Raw genomic sequence first — 13897 nt, 5'->3', positions numbered from 1 at the left:
GGCTGTGCAGAGCCGGTGGTTCCCTCTGACCCAGCCTCTGTCAGGGCAAACTGGCCACTTCATTATGTCCCTATTGATCAATTAAACGCTTTGTGCCTTATTTATCCTGCAGCCAGGAAGGAGCATTGCAGGAGCAAAGAGCAATCTGGTTGGACTAGAATCTAAGGAAGAAAAATGAGCTGATAAAAGCCCTGTTGCACTCGGCTTCCCCTTCAGAGGAGCCTTGAGAGAGTCAGAGTGAGTTTTTTCCTGATGAAAAAAATTTGATAAAAACCCTTTTTGCCAAAGTTTCGGTGTTTGCACGTGTGAAGGAAGGGAGGTCTGTGCTTGCAGGGGAGTGGAGCCTGAAACACAGCAGAGCTTTGTGGAGCTTTTTGTGCTCAGCCAGGCTGTCAACCCCTTGCACCCAGGCCCTGGGGATGGACTGATGGGCAGATGCCAGCCCTGGGATGAGACAGGGAGGGGAGGCAGCGCAGGCAGTGAGCCCGGTGCCAGCACTGCCTCGGGGAGCCCCTTCCCTGACACAGAACCCTGCTCCCACCAACCTGATGAGGCAGGTGACCTATTTATTAATACTTGAGAGATGAATGGAGGGAAGCAGCTGCTGGATTGCCCAATGCTGAGATGAAAGAGACGTGCAGAACACCCGGGGAGGCCCACTCAGACAGAGCTGCTGCTGCAGCTGTGGGGACACAAACCCCTGCAGTGGTTTATGTCCTGACCCACTGCTAGAGAGGAAAAGGTGCCATGTAAGGGTGTGATACGCCCACCATTTCCCCCTTGCAAAAGGAATCCCCAGTTTCAAAGTCAAATTAGAATTCTGGCTGGTTTTTGGTGAAGATCTGAATCTGCCGAAGCGGTTTTGTGCTGGGATAGTTTGAAGTCAGATGCTTCAGCAGCACAGAGAGCGCGAGGCTGGATTTGCATGTGAAATGAATCATGCCCAATGTGATTAAAAATGCCATAAAGGATGAATTTAAGATTTTTTTCTTACTTACTATTAAAGTTTTTCAGTAATTTTCCACCCCCTCAGCTGAGCACCGTTCAGAACTAGAGAGAAACTTTCTCTGCGATTCATTACTGAGAGGTCTGAGGGGAATTCTCTGTATTTCAGTGAAAAAGCAAAGCTAAAAATAAAGGTTTTTCCATCAGCAAAGTATTTGTGTAGAAGCTGAGACTGTGGGGAGCATGAGGGCAGCAATGTATCTTCAGAGTGGTTGGTGGGGACTGACCAGGAAAGGGAGGCAGAGCAGGCAGGGTGTGGTTTGGGATGGGCACAGCGAGCACCCGCTGTCCTTCAGCATGTGGAAATGCCCCAGAGCCATGGCTGGGAGGCAGCTTGGCACTGGCATTAACACTGACACAGTCTGACCTGGAAAACCCAGAGCAGAGAGATGGAGGAAGGACAATCTCCCTGCCACAGGATGGTTCCACAGGTAGCTCAGCACGGTTGTATTGTGGAGATGTGCTGGGGAGCTGAGACCTGCCTTCAGTGTCTGCTAAATTTGGGGGCTGAGGCAGAGCAGAGGGTGCTCTGGCTCACAGAGGCCTTGTAGGGTTCAGGCAGAGCAGCTCCAGCTTCGTGAGAAAAGAGGAGGCTGGACTGGGATTCTATTGCTCCATGTGCCAGCAGCCGAGCACTGCCAGTGCGACCACTGGAAAAAGGCACCAACGGGCTCAGCCTGGGGATGAGGAATGCCTGGAGATGAAGAGTGCCATGCTCTCTCCTGCCCATCTCTGGCACCAGCAGCACGAGGCTGTTGCCAGCCCCGGAGGTGAATGCAAACACCTGAAGTTTGCACAGCACCAGTCCAGCTCTGCATAACCGGCTGGCACAGATGTGCCTCGAGGCCCAGGAGCAGCTGCTGCCTGTATCCCCATCCCACCCACATCCCTGTCCCATTCACACCCCCCTCCCCATCCCACCTGCATCTCCATCCCACGCACATTCCCACCCCTCCTGCATCCCCATCCCACCCACATCTTCCCACCCACATCCCGGTGCCCACGGACACAGCAGTTAGTCCCTGAGGAAAGATTATTTGCATGATTAGAAAAAGGGGGAGGAACACTGCTGGCAGCAAACCACGCTCCTTATCCATGCTCTTATGAAACAGATGCATGTCAGCAGACGTCTTAATGCAAGCATCTCAACCAGAGAGAGCAGAATCACTCTGTGGCTGGGGGAAGAAAGGAGATCCTCTCCACTTCCAAATGCTGGCTGGAATCGTATTTGTATGTAAATGCAGTTTCTGTAAATGCACACTAACTCACCAGTAGCTCCAGGAGCCATTGCGTATTCATGACAGAAGAGCTTTTTACCCGAACAGGAGTTTTCGAGGGTACTTTGCATGAATTTCTCCTTTTTCTCTGCGTGTCAGAGTTTGACTAACACGTTGGAAATTAAAAAATAATTGAAACGGATCATATGCAGCTCAGCAGGGGCCTTATTTTCCGGTGAGTGGCAAGGGAATGGAGGAGCGGTAACGGGCGGCTTTTGTAGCCTTGTCACTTTGATGAATTCTTTAGGAACATCAGCGGCAGCACGGGGAGGCTCTGGCTCAGCCAGAGCTGCAGCACAGGCTGGGTCGGAGGAGTCTTATCCCAGAGAAGAGCCTGTGTGTTTTCCCTTAATCTGCAATCTCCTGTTTCCTTGCGAGCGCAAACTGGAGACGGAACGCACCGAGGGGAGGAGCGCTGGTTCACGGCCGAGCCTCTCCCCAGAAATGGCCCCATCAGTGCTTGACAGAGGAAAGGTCCCTCCTGGGTGCCCAGAGCCAAGTTCAGCTCAGGTGTTACACTACCTGGTGCTGATCATGTTCAGCTCAATGACAGTCACGTCCCCAGTGGCATCGGTTCCTCACCGCGCGCTGACAGCCGCCAACCTCCTACCGTGTCTGGCCATGCCATGCCCCAAACCAAACCCCATCCCTCCAAAGGAACAGAGCAGACAAACCTGGGGTCACAAGGAGTGGTCCTGGAGCCCCCAAACAGACTCGCAGTTCAGCCAGGGAGGGTCTGCCAAGGACGGCTTCCCAGGGAAAATCAAACCCAGTCATGGCTTAGAATCGTGTCTGCCTGCAAACATTTCCATGCCACATCTGCTGCTTTGAATTAGGACCTGAATATTCATCTCCAAAATGTATAATTTATACTTACAGCAGACAATTCATAATTTAAGTGTTATTGCTCTAAATTAAGTATTACATTTAAGCTGGCTGTGGACCAGATAAGTAAAACCAAGACACCACGAAGAGGAAACCCTCACTCTGGTGGTTCATACCATAAGGTCCTGACTGGATGTCAGCAGCCAGGCACACCCAGAGGCAGGATGCCCTATCCAGACCAGGGCAGGACTCAGCCACTCCTATGCTCCCACCTGCCCCTCTCCCTCCTCCAACAGCAATTGCAAGAGAAGGAGACCAAAAAAGGCAGGAATGAAAAAGGAAAATTAAACATGAAAATTTAATTAAATCACCCTTTGATCACTCTCTGTGGAATGGACTTCATTCGGAAGATTATTTGTTGGAGAGCAATAACAGCTTCTAATTACGAGAGGATTCAATGTGGAACGAGGGGGTTATTATATTTTTTAAATCAACCCGGTTTCCCCTACACCAATCAACAAGACTGCCTGTACATTACCAGTTAACATTATTAAAGCTGTATTTTACAGCCTGGTTACTCGCCAGTGTTTATGAGTGTGAAATATCAGGTTTAAAGCTGACACAGAAATATCATCAAAGTGGTCCATGGAGAAAGAACTTGTGCTTTAATTGGAAAATGTGGGTGCTGGGTGCTGCTGTCTCCCATGGAAGGCAGGGTGGGAGATGACTGGTTTTCCCCACAGAGCCATCCACCATGGGTGCTGCTCTGCTGGTGGGCACAGCCACAGCCCCACCATGCCCAGGACCAGCCTTCCCAGCTGGGACAAAGAGCTGGAGACGTGTGGCAGAGGCCTGGTGAGGAGTGGGGACTCTGGGTATCAGTCACCCAGGCTTTATCTCCCGTTGAGTAAATCCCCTGGAAGAGCAGCGTGGCTGCCTCGGCTTTGTGAATGAGGCCCTTAAAGATTTGCATATATCATAATCCATGTGAGTCATAACCAGCCAGTGCTTCAAATGCTCTCCAAAAGAAAGAACCAAATATCCCCATTAGAGCTTTTATCCCCTGCTATTTCATATCACAATAAAATGTCAAAAGGAAAAGAGAAGCAGATTTCTGATATTATTACTTTGAACTTTTCTTGGCTATACTCCCCTGAAGCATGACATTTACTGAGGAGAGGGAGAAAAGAAGAGGCTGGAATATCTCCTTAATCATCTTTATTTCAGCACTGTGGCATTGAGCAGCTGGACTGTGTCTCCTGCCTGGATGGGAGAGATGATGGGTGGCACCACAGCCCTGAACTCTTCCTGTTCCCTGGCACCACTGAGGATTTGTAACCTCCTTGATGCTCTGCCCAGGCACAGCTGGAGAGAGGCAATGGGCAACATCCCCATCATCATTATCATCATCCTCATCATCACCATTGACATTAAGATAAATTTAGCAACACATGGTGCTGTTTGGTAATATCATAATAACAACATATAGTACTTTTGAAGGTGTCTGGTGGTCGATCCTGAGCTCTCCTGGCAGGAGCAGCCTGAAGAGCCAGTCCCTGGACATCCTGGCACAGAATCCCAAGGGATCTGTCCTAACTGTGTCTCTGAGGTCTGGCTTTGCCACAGCATTTACACCACAGTGTAAAGGTGTCTGCAGGGAATTACAAATGAGTCGGTTTGTAAAAAAAGTCCTAAGCCATTAAAAGTTCATAGTGAAAGGAAAAGTGGGAATAGATGTCATAAAAAAGTTAGAAGGATAAAGTGGTTCTTCCATCAAAAGCTTTTACAAGCCCATTTAAGAAATCCATTTTAACTGTATTTTAATTTCTTTTATGGACCTAGTAAAGCCAAATGGTGTCAGGGAGATTGAGAAAGGTGGGGCATTAACATTGTGCACCACTCTCACTTCTGAAAAATCCCACTTTTTCCATGGACTGAGCTTTCAGGGGCTATTTTGATGTATGGAAGTGAATCCAATTTAGCAGCTTCATCTCTCATGTTTAAGTTCCACATGAACATGGCAGAGTTATACCCTGGCACAGCAAAGATCCAGGAACAGGAGGGGGAATTTCCAAAAGGCAGTACCTGGAGAAGGAGGTTCATGGAGCCATGCTTTTCCTTTGGGGTCAGGTCAGTTTTTGGGGCAGGGGAAAAAAATAATTTAAGCCACCAGCAATGAAGAGCCTCACGCTATGGAGACAGTGACTGGGGCAAGGCTGGCAGGTGAAGATGTTGACCCGCTCCTGCCAAGGACATGCTGCCTGTGGAGCTCTGTGCCAGCAATGCCAGGAGCAGCTCAAATCCTCCAAAACTCAGAGCCAGGTCATAAATGACCATGTGGAAGCCTGGCAAGCATGGAATCACAGCAGTGCCAAGGGTCCTGCCTGTAGCAGGGCCAATGTGTTTTTCGGGTAGTGGAGTTGCCATGCTCAGGATGGAGAGTTGTTATGGTAACAAATGACTCGTATTCTCTGAAGGAAGCACGATTTCAGCTTAATAGGGGGGAAAAACAGGGAAGAAGAAAGGGGTAATATTTCAAAAAGCTTTAATGAGACGTGAATTGTGCGCGCTCATCCTCTGGAGTGTGTAATGGTTCCGCGGGGAGGACGAGCCGTGTTTACAACCGGCCCCACGCGCCCAGTGCAGCTGTGTCCTCAGAGAATCCAAACTTCAGGGTGCCCTCCCAGCTCCTCTGACACCAGCCAGAACACCAGGGTGTCACCATCATATTTTCTGAAAAATCCCTTTGCCAGGATTTCTTCTCCTGGGAAGCTGAGAAGCCTCAGAGAAAAAGGAAAATAATATTATCTCATTTGCTTCTCCCTGTTTTGCTGCTTTGGAACGTGGTTTGGAGATTGTTTATCCAACAGGTGAATTGTTTTGACTTATTGGCCAGTCAGAGGCCAAGCTGTTGTGGGTACTCTGGAGAGTCACGAGTTTTTCATTAGTATCTTGTTAAGCCTTCTGTAAGTATCCTTTCTGTATTCTTTAATGTAGTTTAGCATAGCATTCTATAATATCATATCATATCATAAAATAATAAATTAGCCTTCTAAGAACATGGAGTCAGATTCATCATTTCATTCCTGCCATGGAGTACCCCAGAAAATACCACACCAGGGAGACTCTGTTGGCTCTAAAGCCTCATTCCCTTCCAAAAGGTGCTGCCTGTGCCGTGGCACCATGGGGAAGCCAGAGCTGAGGTGTCTTACATCAGAAAGGTGAAGGGGAGACTCCAGCAATGCTATGGAAGGAGGATGATGCCCGTGGGGGGGAGGCAGAGCTTCCCTCACCCTGCCTCAGCTGTGCCCTTGCCTGTGATGATGCAGCCAACACCAGCCTGGGCTGCCTGAGCTTCCCTCACAGAGCTCCACACTGGCTCCTGCCTTCACCTCCTCTCCCCAGAAGCCAAGGGAAAGCAGTGCTTTGATAAGAAAAGCAATCATTAGGAATGTGCCAGAAACCAGGTATTAATAGAAGCACTATTAGAGGATTTATGGATGATTTAAGATGCAGCCCATTCTGCTCGTGAATGCCTCGTCTGTTTAAGAGCAGTAATTGCCTATTATCCAGCAGCTTCTAATGTGCTTGGCTCGTGCTGGCGTGACACACGAAGATGCAGCACATCTTTAAAACAGCCAATGCCAATTCCAAGGACCTGCTTGTAATTTTAAGCACAAGAATCCAGTGAAACTCAGATGGCAGCTGAGAAGTGAAAAAGCCAACGGCACACAGCGGGCACAGAAGCAATGACCAGGGAAGTGCTCATAGCCCAGAGGTGGGCACAGCTCTCAGCAGGTGACAGCTTTGCTTATCCTCCAGGTGTGTTCTACCCCTCCTCCCCATGTGCCACTTGTTTTGGGCCCTGCAGCAGAGACAGTTTCATGAATCAAACAGAGTCAGGTAACAGCCAAAGGGAGGTGAAAAATGCCATGGTACCAAGCACAGCCGTGAGCCTCCTGGGCGCTTATCTGCCTGTGTGTCCTTTGCATTACACTGATTTGAATTTTTTTCACAGTATTTTGGAACATTTTCACCCTTTGAAGAACACTAATCTACCAGAGAAGCCTTAATTTCTGAATCAGGGGTGAGATTCCCCCCTCATCCGCTCTTCTCTGTGCAGGAGTCCCTGGGATGCAATGCTCAGGGGAACATCAACAACCTCTGGAGCTCCACAGCAGAGCTGACCTGTGCACACCTGTTTATTGCCAGGAGAATGGACTAAAACCAGCCAGTGATGACACAGGAAGGAGACCAGTGCCACACTCACCCCACACAGCCTCCCTTTAGCAGCACAAACCCACCTTCCCTGCAACCTGCAGCAGAGGCTTTTCATATCTGCTGAAAGAGGAGATTTTCTGGTGGCAAAAGGCCTTCCTGGTGGCAGAGGGAAGATCCTGCTGTTCATCTCACAGGCTCTCGCTAGCCCTGCAAGGAAGAAAAGCCTTTTGAACACCAGCCACAGCAGCCAGGCCTTCCACTGCCTCCTTGGCAGCTTTTAATTTACAGTGCCCACAATTTGATGTGTTGATCTTCCTGATTGCACAAGGAATTGAATTGGATTCAGATTTATTTGTTCTAATTTGTGCCTCCTGTTACTTATCACCGCAGCATCGCCGGCTGCGGACAGGCTTTGCTCAGCCATCCCAATTAAAGCCTGAGAAGTGCAAATACACACAAGAGCAGCTGGAAATGCAATGAGCAGAGAGCAAACAGGCAAACAAGCCAGAGCCCACGGTGATTACAAACCCTGCCGTTTTGGTGCGAGTTTCACCAAGAGGAATTGCATTTCCAGTTGTTTCCCTGGAGTCTCTCCTGCTGCTCCACCAGGAAGGAATTGCTGCAGGCTGCCCTGGCCACAGTCCCACTCAGGTCATGATACCCTGCCTCCCCCATGTCCCTGCCAGCCCAGTGATTTAGAGCCCAATTTTTGGACAGCTGAGCTCTGGCTTCAACCTGCTGGTCTCCCAAAAAGGGGACAGTAAGAGTGACCTGTGTGAGCCAGTCCTTGGGGATCTGCTGATCCACAGCTGCACCCAGAAGGTCATGCTGGCATGACACACCAGGGATTAGGAATGAGGAGCCTGAGTAAAGATTAAAGGGCTCTGGGCTTTTGGATGGCTGATCCTTTCTGGCTATAAGCAGCACCCACAGCCTCTTGTTCTGACCAGTGCCTTCCTTGCTGAGCCCTCCCTCCCAGCTCCACTGTCAGGAGAGCTGAAAGAGTGCTCCTCAGGCTGGGCCTGCCCATCATTCCTCTCAGCATCACTAATAGCCTGCTGGTGCTATTGGAAGGAAAGGCCTTGCTTTTGAATTGGAGAGTTACATCCTTTGGGTCTCTTCATGCTCCCCTGTCCCTGGCAGCCCTGCAGGGCTGTGACTTCCATGCCAGGGGGCCAATTGTCCCTCCTGCTCTTTCTAATAAGCTCAACAGCCTGAGGTCTTTAATTCCTTTGGGGGAGAGATTTTTCCAGTCCTCAGCTCACCTTTGCCTGCCTCCTTTCTGCAGAGCATTTGCTCAGTTTCTGCTGCCATCCGCTGGGATTTTCTTCTCTCCTTATTTAACCCCACTGTGTTCTCCTCACAGGTGGCACTACAGCAACCCACACATAAACAGCAATAAAAAAACAAATGCTTTTGGCCAGGCATGACATCATTTCTGGGTCTTCAGAGCTCAGAATTTTTTGGGGTCTGCACTCCCTAGGAGGCAGCTCAGAGTACCAGGGAGCATCACAGCTCTGTCTGATCCTCCCAGGAAACACCAGCTCCCACCTTGCTGGTTCCTGCCAACAATGTCATCTCGCTCCCTCGGCCTCCTGTTGTGCCCCGGGAGTGACAATGACATGGCAATCAATGGCAATGATCTCCCAAGTAGCCTGGCTGATAAACATGCTCTCGAAGCTGCTACAAGCGTGTCTGAGCTGCTCATTCTGAATAAATTGGGGTTGATATACACACTGTGATTCGTCTGTATTTCAAATTTATCCGCTCAGGTCCTGGTGCTTCCAAACCCCGGCTGCTGTGGGGATAATGGGGACACTGATGAGCTCCCTAAAGAGTGGCTGGTGGGATGAGAGGGAGCCAGCCAAGCACCCACCTCTGCAGCCACTCACTGCTGTGGCTGCTGGGGTTGTGCCTCTGCTCCCTGCAGAGCAGGGTCAAAGACCTGTGTGCTCCTTAGCTGGGCTGCCAGGCTGCTTGCCCAGACAGCAAAGCTCTGATCCCAGGTGATCCATGGGCTGGGACAGCAGCCACTGTCCCAGAGTGAGAGAGGGGCTTTGGAAGAGGAGCTGGAGTCGGGCTGTGACCCAGTGGGTGATGCTCAGGGCCAGGCATTGCAACACTTGGTATGGATGTTTTGCAGTTTGCTTTATGTGTGTGTGGTTGGTGTGCAGCCTCCTGGTCCCCTCTGTCCTCGTCCTGTGCCTGCTGCTGGCAGCTTTACATAAAAACATGGTGTTTGCACAAGCAAAACCCAGACACCCTGCCCCCCGTCCCCCAGGGCCTCCCAAGCAGGTATCCATCATTGCCTTTGTTTGGTTGCCTTAATTGAGCTGGCTATTTATAGCTGATTATTGGAACCAGGTCGAGCTCATCTCGGTGTGGTTTCCATAAGGAGACAGCAGTGAGGAACTCTGAGTCCCTCTGCCCGTCCTGGGCATTGTGTTTGTGCTTGGTGATGGAAAATGGGGGGATGCACCTGGGGGGATGCATGAGGGGGGATACACACAGGGGCATGGACAAGGCTGGATGCACCGGGGGGATGCACGAGGGGGGATGCACATGGGGGATGCACGAGGGGGGATGCACACCTGCACACCTGCAGGACCCCACTACTCCTCTGCTCAGCACCACCACTGCCTTGCACCTGCCAATGCCTCACAAGACCCAGGTCCAGCCTGGGATGTGGGGCTTCATTCTGCAGGAAATACCCACTTTGAGCCCCAAAGTGGCTGCTGAGAGGGATTGCTGTGAAGTCCTCGAGATGCAAATCCCAAGCTGCATAACTGTGCTCCCAGTGGGATAACAAATGGCCACAGACAGCAGCTCTGGCTGGGCCTCCATGTACTTCAGCTGCCGTTTAACACAATCGTTTTCTTTACTGGCTATAAATATGTTGGAATACTCTGACCTCGTGAGCCAGCATTATTCTTGGAGGCAGAATTATTTCTTGCTCTGTGGCTCATCAGTTAGTGTTGGCCTTGAAGCTGCCTGGCCCTGTCAAGCACGTGAAGTCTGATTTTACACAGCAAATGAGACACTCACAGCAGGCCTTGGGGGAGGCAGGGCAGCAGGGCGGAGCACCCTTCCCATGCCAGCCCTCACCACTGCTCTCCAGGTGATTATCCAGGTGCTCACAGTGCTGCAGCCACAATGTCCAAGTCCCAAAACCCTTGGAGCTCATCCTCCCACGTGCAGCATCCCTGACACCACGTGGACATTGCACATCCCTGTGTCCCCATGGAGGCTGGAGCATCTCTTCCCATGGGTGCAGCTCATCCAGGGCAGGTGACAGCCTCACATCCTCTGCCTGCTCCTGCCCACATCAGCACTGTGCTTTCCCTCCATCTGCAGCAATTTGCTTGCATGAATAATTAAGGCTGTAGTCTCCCATGACTTGCTCCCTGTGTTCACTGCTAATCCCAGCATTTTGTCAAAAACCTGTTTCTTATTAATAGCCAGTTTTACAGTCCCTCTCAACTGGTCACTTATTGGCAAACCCATTCCTGCTCTGCTGTTCTGCTGGCAGTGACCTTGGCCCTTCACTCCTCTCTGCTGCTCTTCTCCATGAAATCCCACTGCTGGAGCAGTGCTAGAGCAGAAGGAATTTACTGGTTAAATAATTTATCTAGATTCAGTACAGAAAGTCTTTTGAGAAGATTCATCAGCTAATAAAGAAAATTGACTCTGGAAGCCAAAGTCAATATGGGGTTAGAGAAATGCTGCCACTTGCCATGGGCTCCCTTCCAGAGCCTCTGCTGCCACATCTGGCTCACTCTCCACACACCTCCCCAGCACTGCCACCTCTCCCAACTTGGATCAGATCTGCCTGCCCACCCACCAACCCTCGAGAAGCCTTTTTTGAAACCCTGTGCAAGCTGGCAGGCAAACACAACGAAATTAAGGAATGGAAGCATCCAGAAAACGCTCAGATTAGACCTCAGAAAGTGAGGTGGGAGTCAGTGCTGGGCCTGGGATGTGCAGGATGGAGACCCAGCACTTTTGGAGCAGCCCATGGAAGATGAAAAATAACCAAAGGAAAGCATGGGAGAGGTGAACTTGGCAGCAGCGTGTGCCCACATGGCTGCTTTGTACTTCGGGTGTGCCTGTCCATATGTTGCACAAACGTGTGTTTGCTCGCCCCCGAGCACTTTGCACGCCAGCAGCAGCCTCAGCCCCAGCAAAATCCTCTTGTAACAGACTGAGGAGCTTTAGGAATGCTCTCCTTCCCTCGGCTGCTCCTCAAAGCCGTTTATCCACATGCCTGTGACCGCCGGGGACAATTCCAGCCGTCTTTTCCCTGCCGTGGCCTTTGCCCTCCGTGAGCTCTCCCCATGAAGCCTGGGCTGTGCAGAGCAGGCAGCACGAGGGGGGCTTGGTCAGTGGATTTGCCACGAGCTGGGTGAGGATTGCTGGGAAGGAGCTGCTCTCACTGCCTTCAGTGCCTCAGCTGGAGACGTGTTCCAATCAATAATTCAGGTGCCCTCGCAGTGGCCACCAGCAGATCCCTCCCTGTCTGCTAAATGGGAAATCATATTCTGGTGCTGAGCAGGCAGCTGTAACCCAGGGACATTCCTGGCATCCTCCCACAGCTGGGAAAGCCTGTGCTGCTCTGCTCCTCCAGCTGGGTGGGCAGCCAGGGGGCTCAGGGTGTGCCACCCTCTGATATTGACAAGACCAGACCCAAAGGTGAAGCTGACTGTGGAACTGGGAATGTCCAGGGAAAACTGCCATGGCATTGCAATCATTACAGCCAAACAGGCCCCTCCAGGTTCCAAGCCCACCCTCCAAGCATGATTTGAGCTGAAAATTCAGGCCCATTTCCTGGTACACATCATTCAAGCTAGGTGGAACAATCAATGGGAGATATTATCTGTGGCTCGCCTCTGCAGCCAAAAACGTCTCTTCTGTGAACACAAAGTCATTAGGAGTGTGATTAATGGGGTCTGAAGGCAGGAGCTGGAGTAGGGAGGCTGTCTGTCTGCTCTGCCCAGAGGGAGGGGTGCCCAGGGGCACAGCCACCTCTCCCAAATCCCAGCATGGAGGGGCCAGTGGAAGGTTAATGAATCTGCACCTCATCAGCTGCCTCACAGTGATGGAATGCCTTGGTTTCCCAGCAGCTTTTCCTTTGCTTCAGAGAGGGAAGGAATTTCCAGTCGCTGAAGCTGAGGGGAATACCCAGATCCCTCCATCAGCAGGATGACTCCAGACTTGAGGATAGAAACAATGACCAAAACCAGTCTAGAGGAGCAGGAGCACTTGTGGGAGAAGACAAAGAGAGGAGAGCTGGCCACAGTGATCAGGTGGCAGATGCAGGGCTCTGCCCAAGGTCAGGGCAGGAGCCAGAGGTTTCCCAGAGGTGCAGGGAGGTCCCTCCTCCACCTGCTGCCCTGGGACTTGGTGGGATACAGCAGTGCTGAGCCACCAGAGCAGCCAGCAAGGATGGGCAAGGTCAGGCAGGATTAGGGAAGCAAAAAGCCGTGAAGATTTTAGGAAGATGGTTCAAAGAGTGAGGGAATTAATTCTGGAGGTGCCATGGAATTGATGGCCCATAAAGTTAATGAGATATTGCCAAAGAAAGGGTAAACAATTAGGACTATTAGCTCCAAAGATAAACCAAGACCTATTGCCCTCAGAAACACTGAAACTAATTAAATTGAAAATTACAACATGGGAGTACAAAAACAAAAGCAAATAAATTGAGAGAAAGAATTAACTGGCTTAATATCATGATGATAATATTATTAGCAATAGGAAGTGGGGATTGTATGATTAAAGCTGTTTATTCTCAGGCTCTTTGTCTGGAAGCAGGCAGCAAGGGACACAGGGCAGGCAGGAGGGTCACGCTGCTCTGGGGGTGCCTGAGGGTCCCAACCCCAGCACTGTGGCCTCTTGTGGAGGGGATTTGCTCGTCCTGGTGCTCTCCCCAGTGCCGTGTCCATGCTGTTCCTGCTGTGCCAGGTGGGAGGTCAGGCTCATCTGCCCACAGACCTTCCCGTGCCCTGGTAAGGAGAGCCCTCCAGGAGTGTCATTATCACTCCAATTATTGGTTCTGTTTAAAGGGATTAGAGCCAAATTAACTTTGCAGTTTGCCACCCAGAAATAATCCTGTTTTAAGTGGACAGATTCTCTTGTAACGTCCAAGGAGATGATGAATGGGCAAAGTGCTGCTCCAGTGGATTCCCAGCAGCAAAGGGGCTGCTGGCCCTTCCTCGAGGGCACCTCCAGAATGAATAAAACTCATTTGGCACCTCCAGAGTGAATAAAACTCATTTCCTCAGAGCTGGTGAGGTGGGGGCTGATGCACTGGCCACGGTTACAGCAGCATCCCAGCAGGAGTGACAGGCTGAGGAAGAAAATTGCAGGCTGGGAAGAATAGGAAGAGGCTTTGGGCAGGATTTTGTGCACCTTGGAGAAAAAGAGGAAAAGAGGAAGACACAGCCAGCCCTGTCCCTCTTCAGATTGCTACAAGGTTCCAGCTGATAAAACAGCCTTCATATATCTTTAGTGCTTTCGCCCATTTTGGTGAAGTGATCTGTCCTGCTGCATGCAAAACTGAGGCTTGGGTC

Source organism: Haemorhous mexicanus, chromosome 23 (genome assembly GCF_027477595.1).
Source record: "Haemorhous mexicanus isolate bHaeMex1 chromosome 23, bHaeMex1.pri, whole genome shotgun sequence".
Lineage (NCBI taxonomy): Eukaryota > Metazoa > Chordata > Aves > Passeriformes > Fringillidae > Haemorhous > Haemorhous mexicanus.
The sequence above is the reverse complement of the archived record's forward strand: the minus strand, read 5'-3'. Positions refer to the sequence as shown.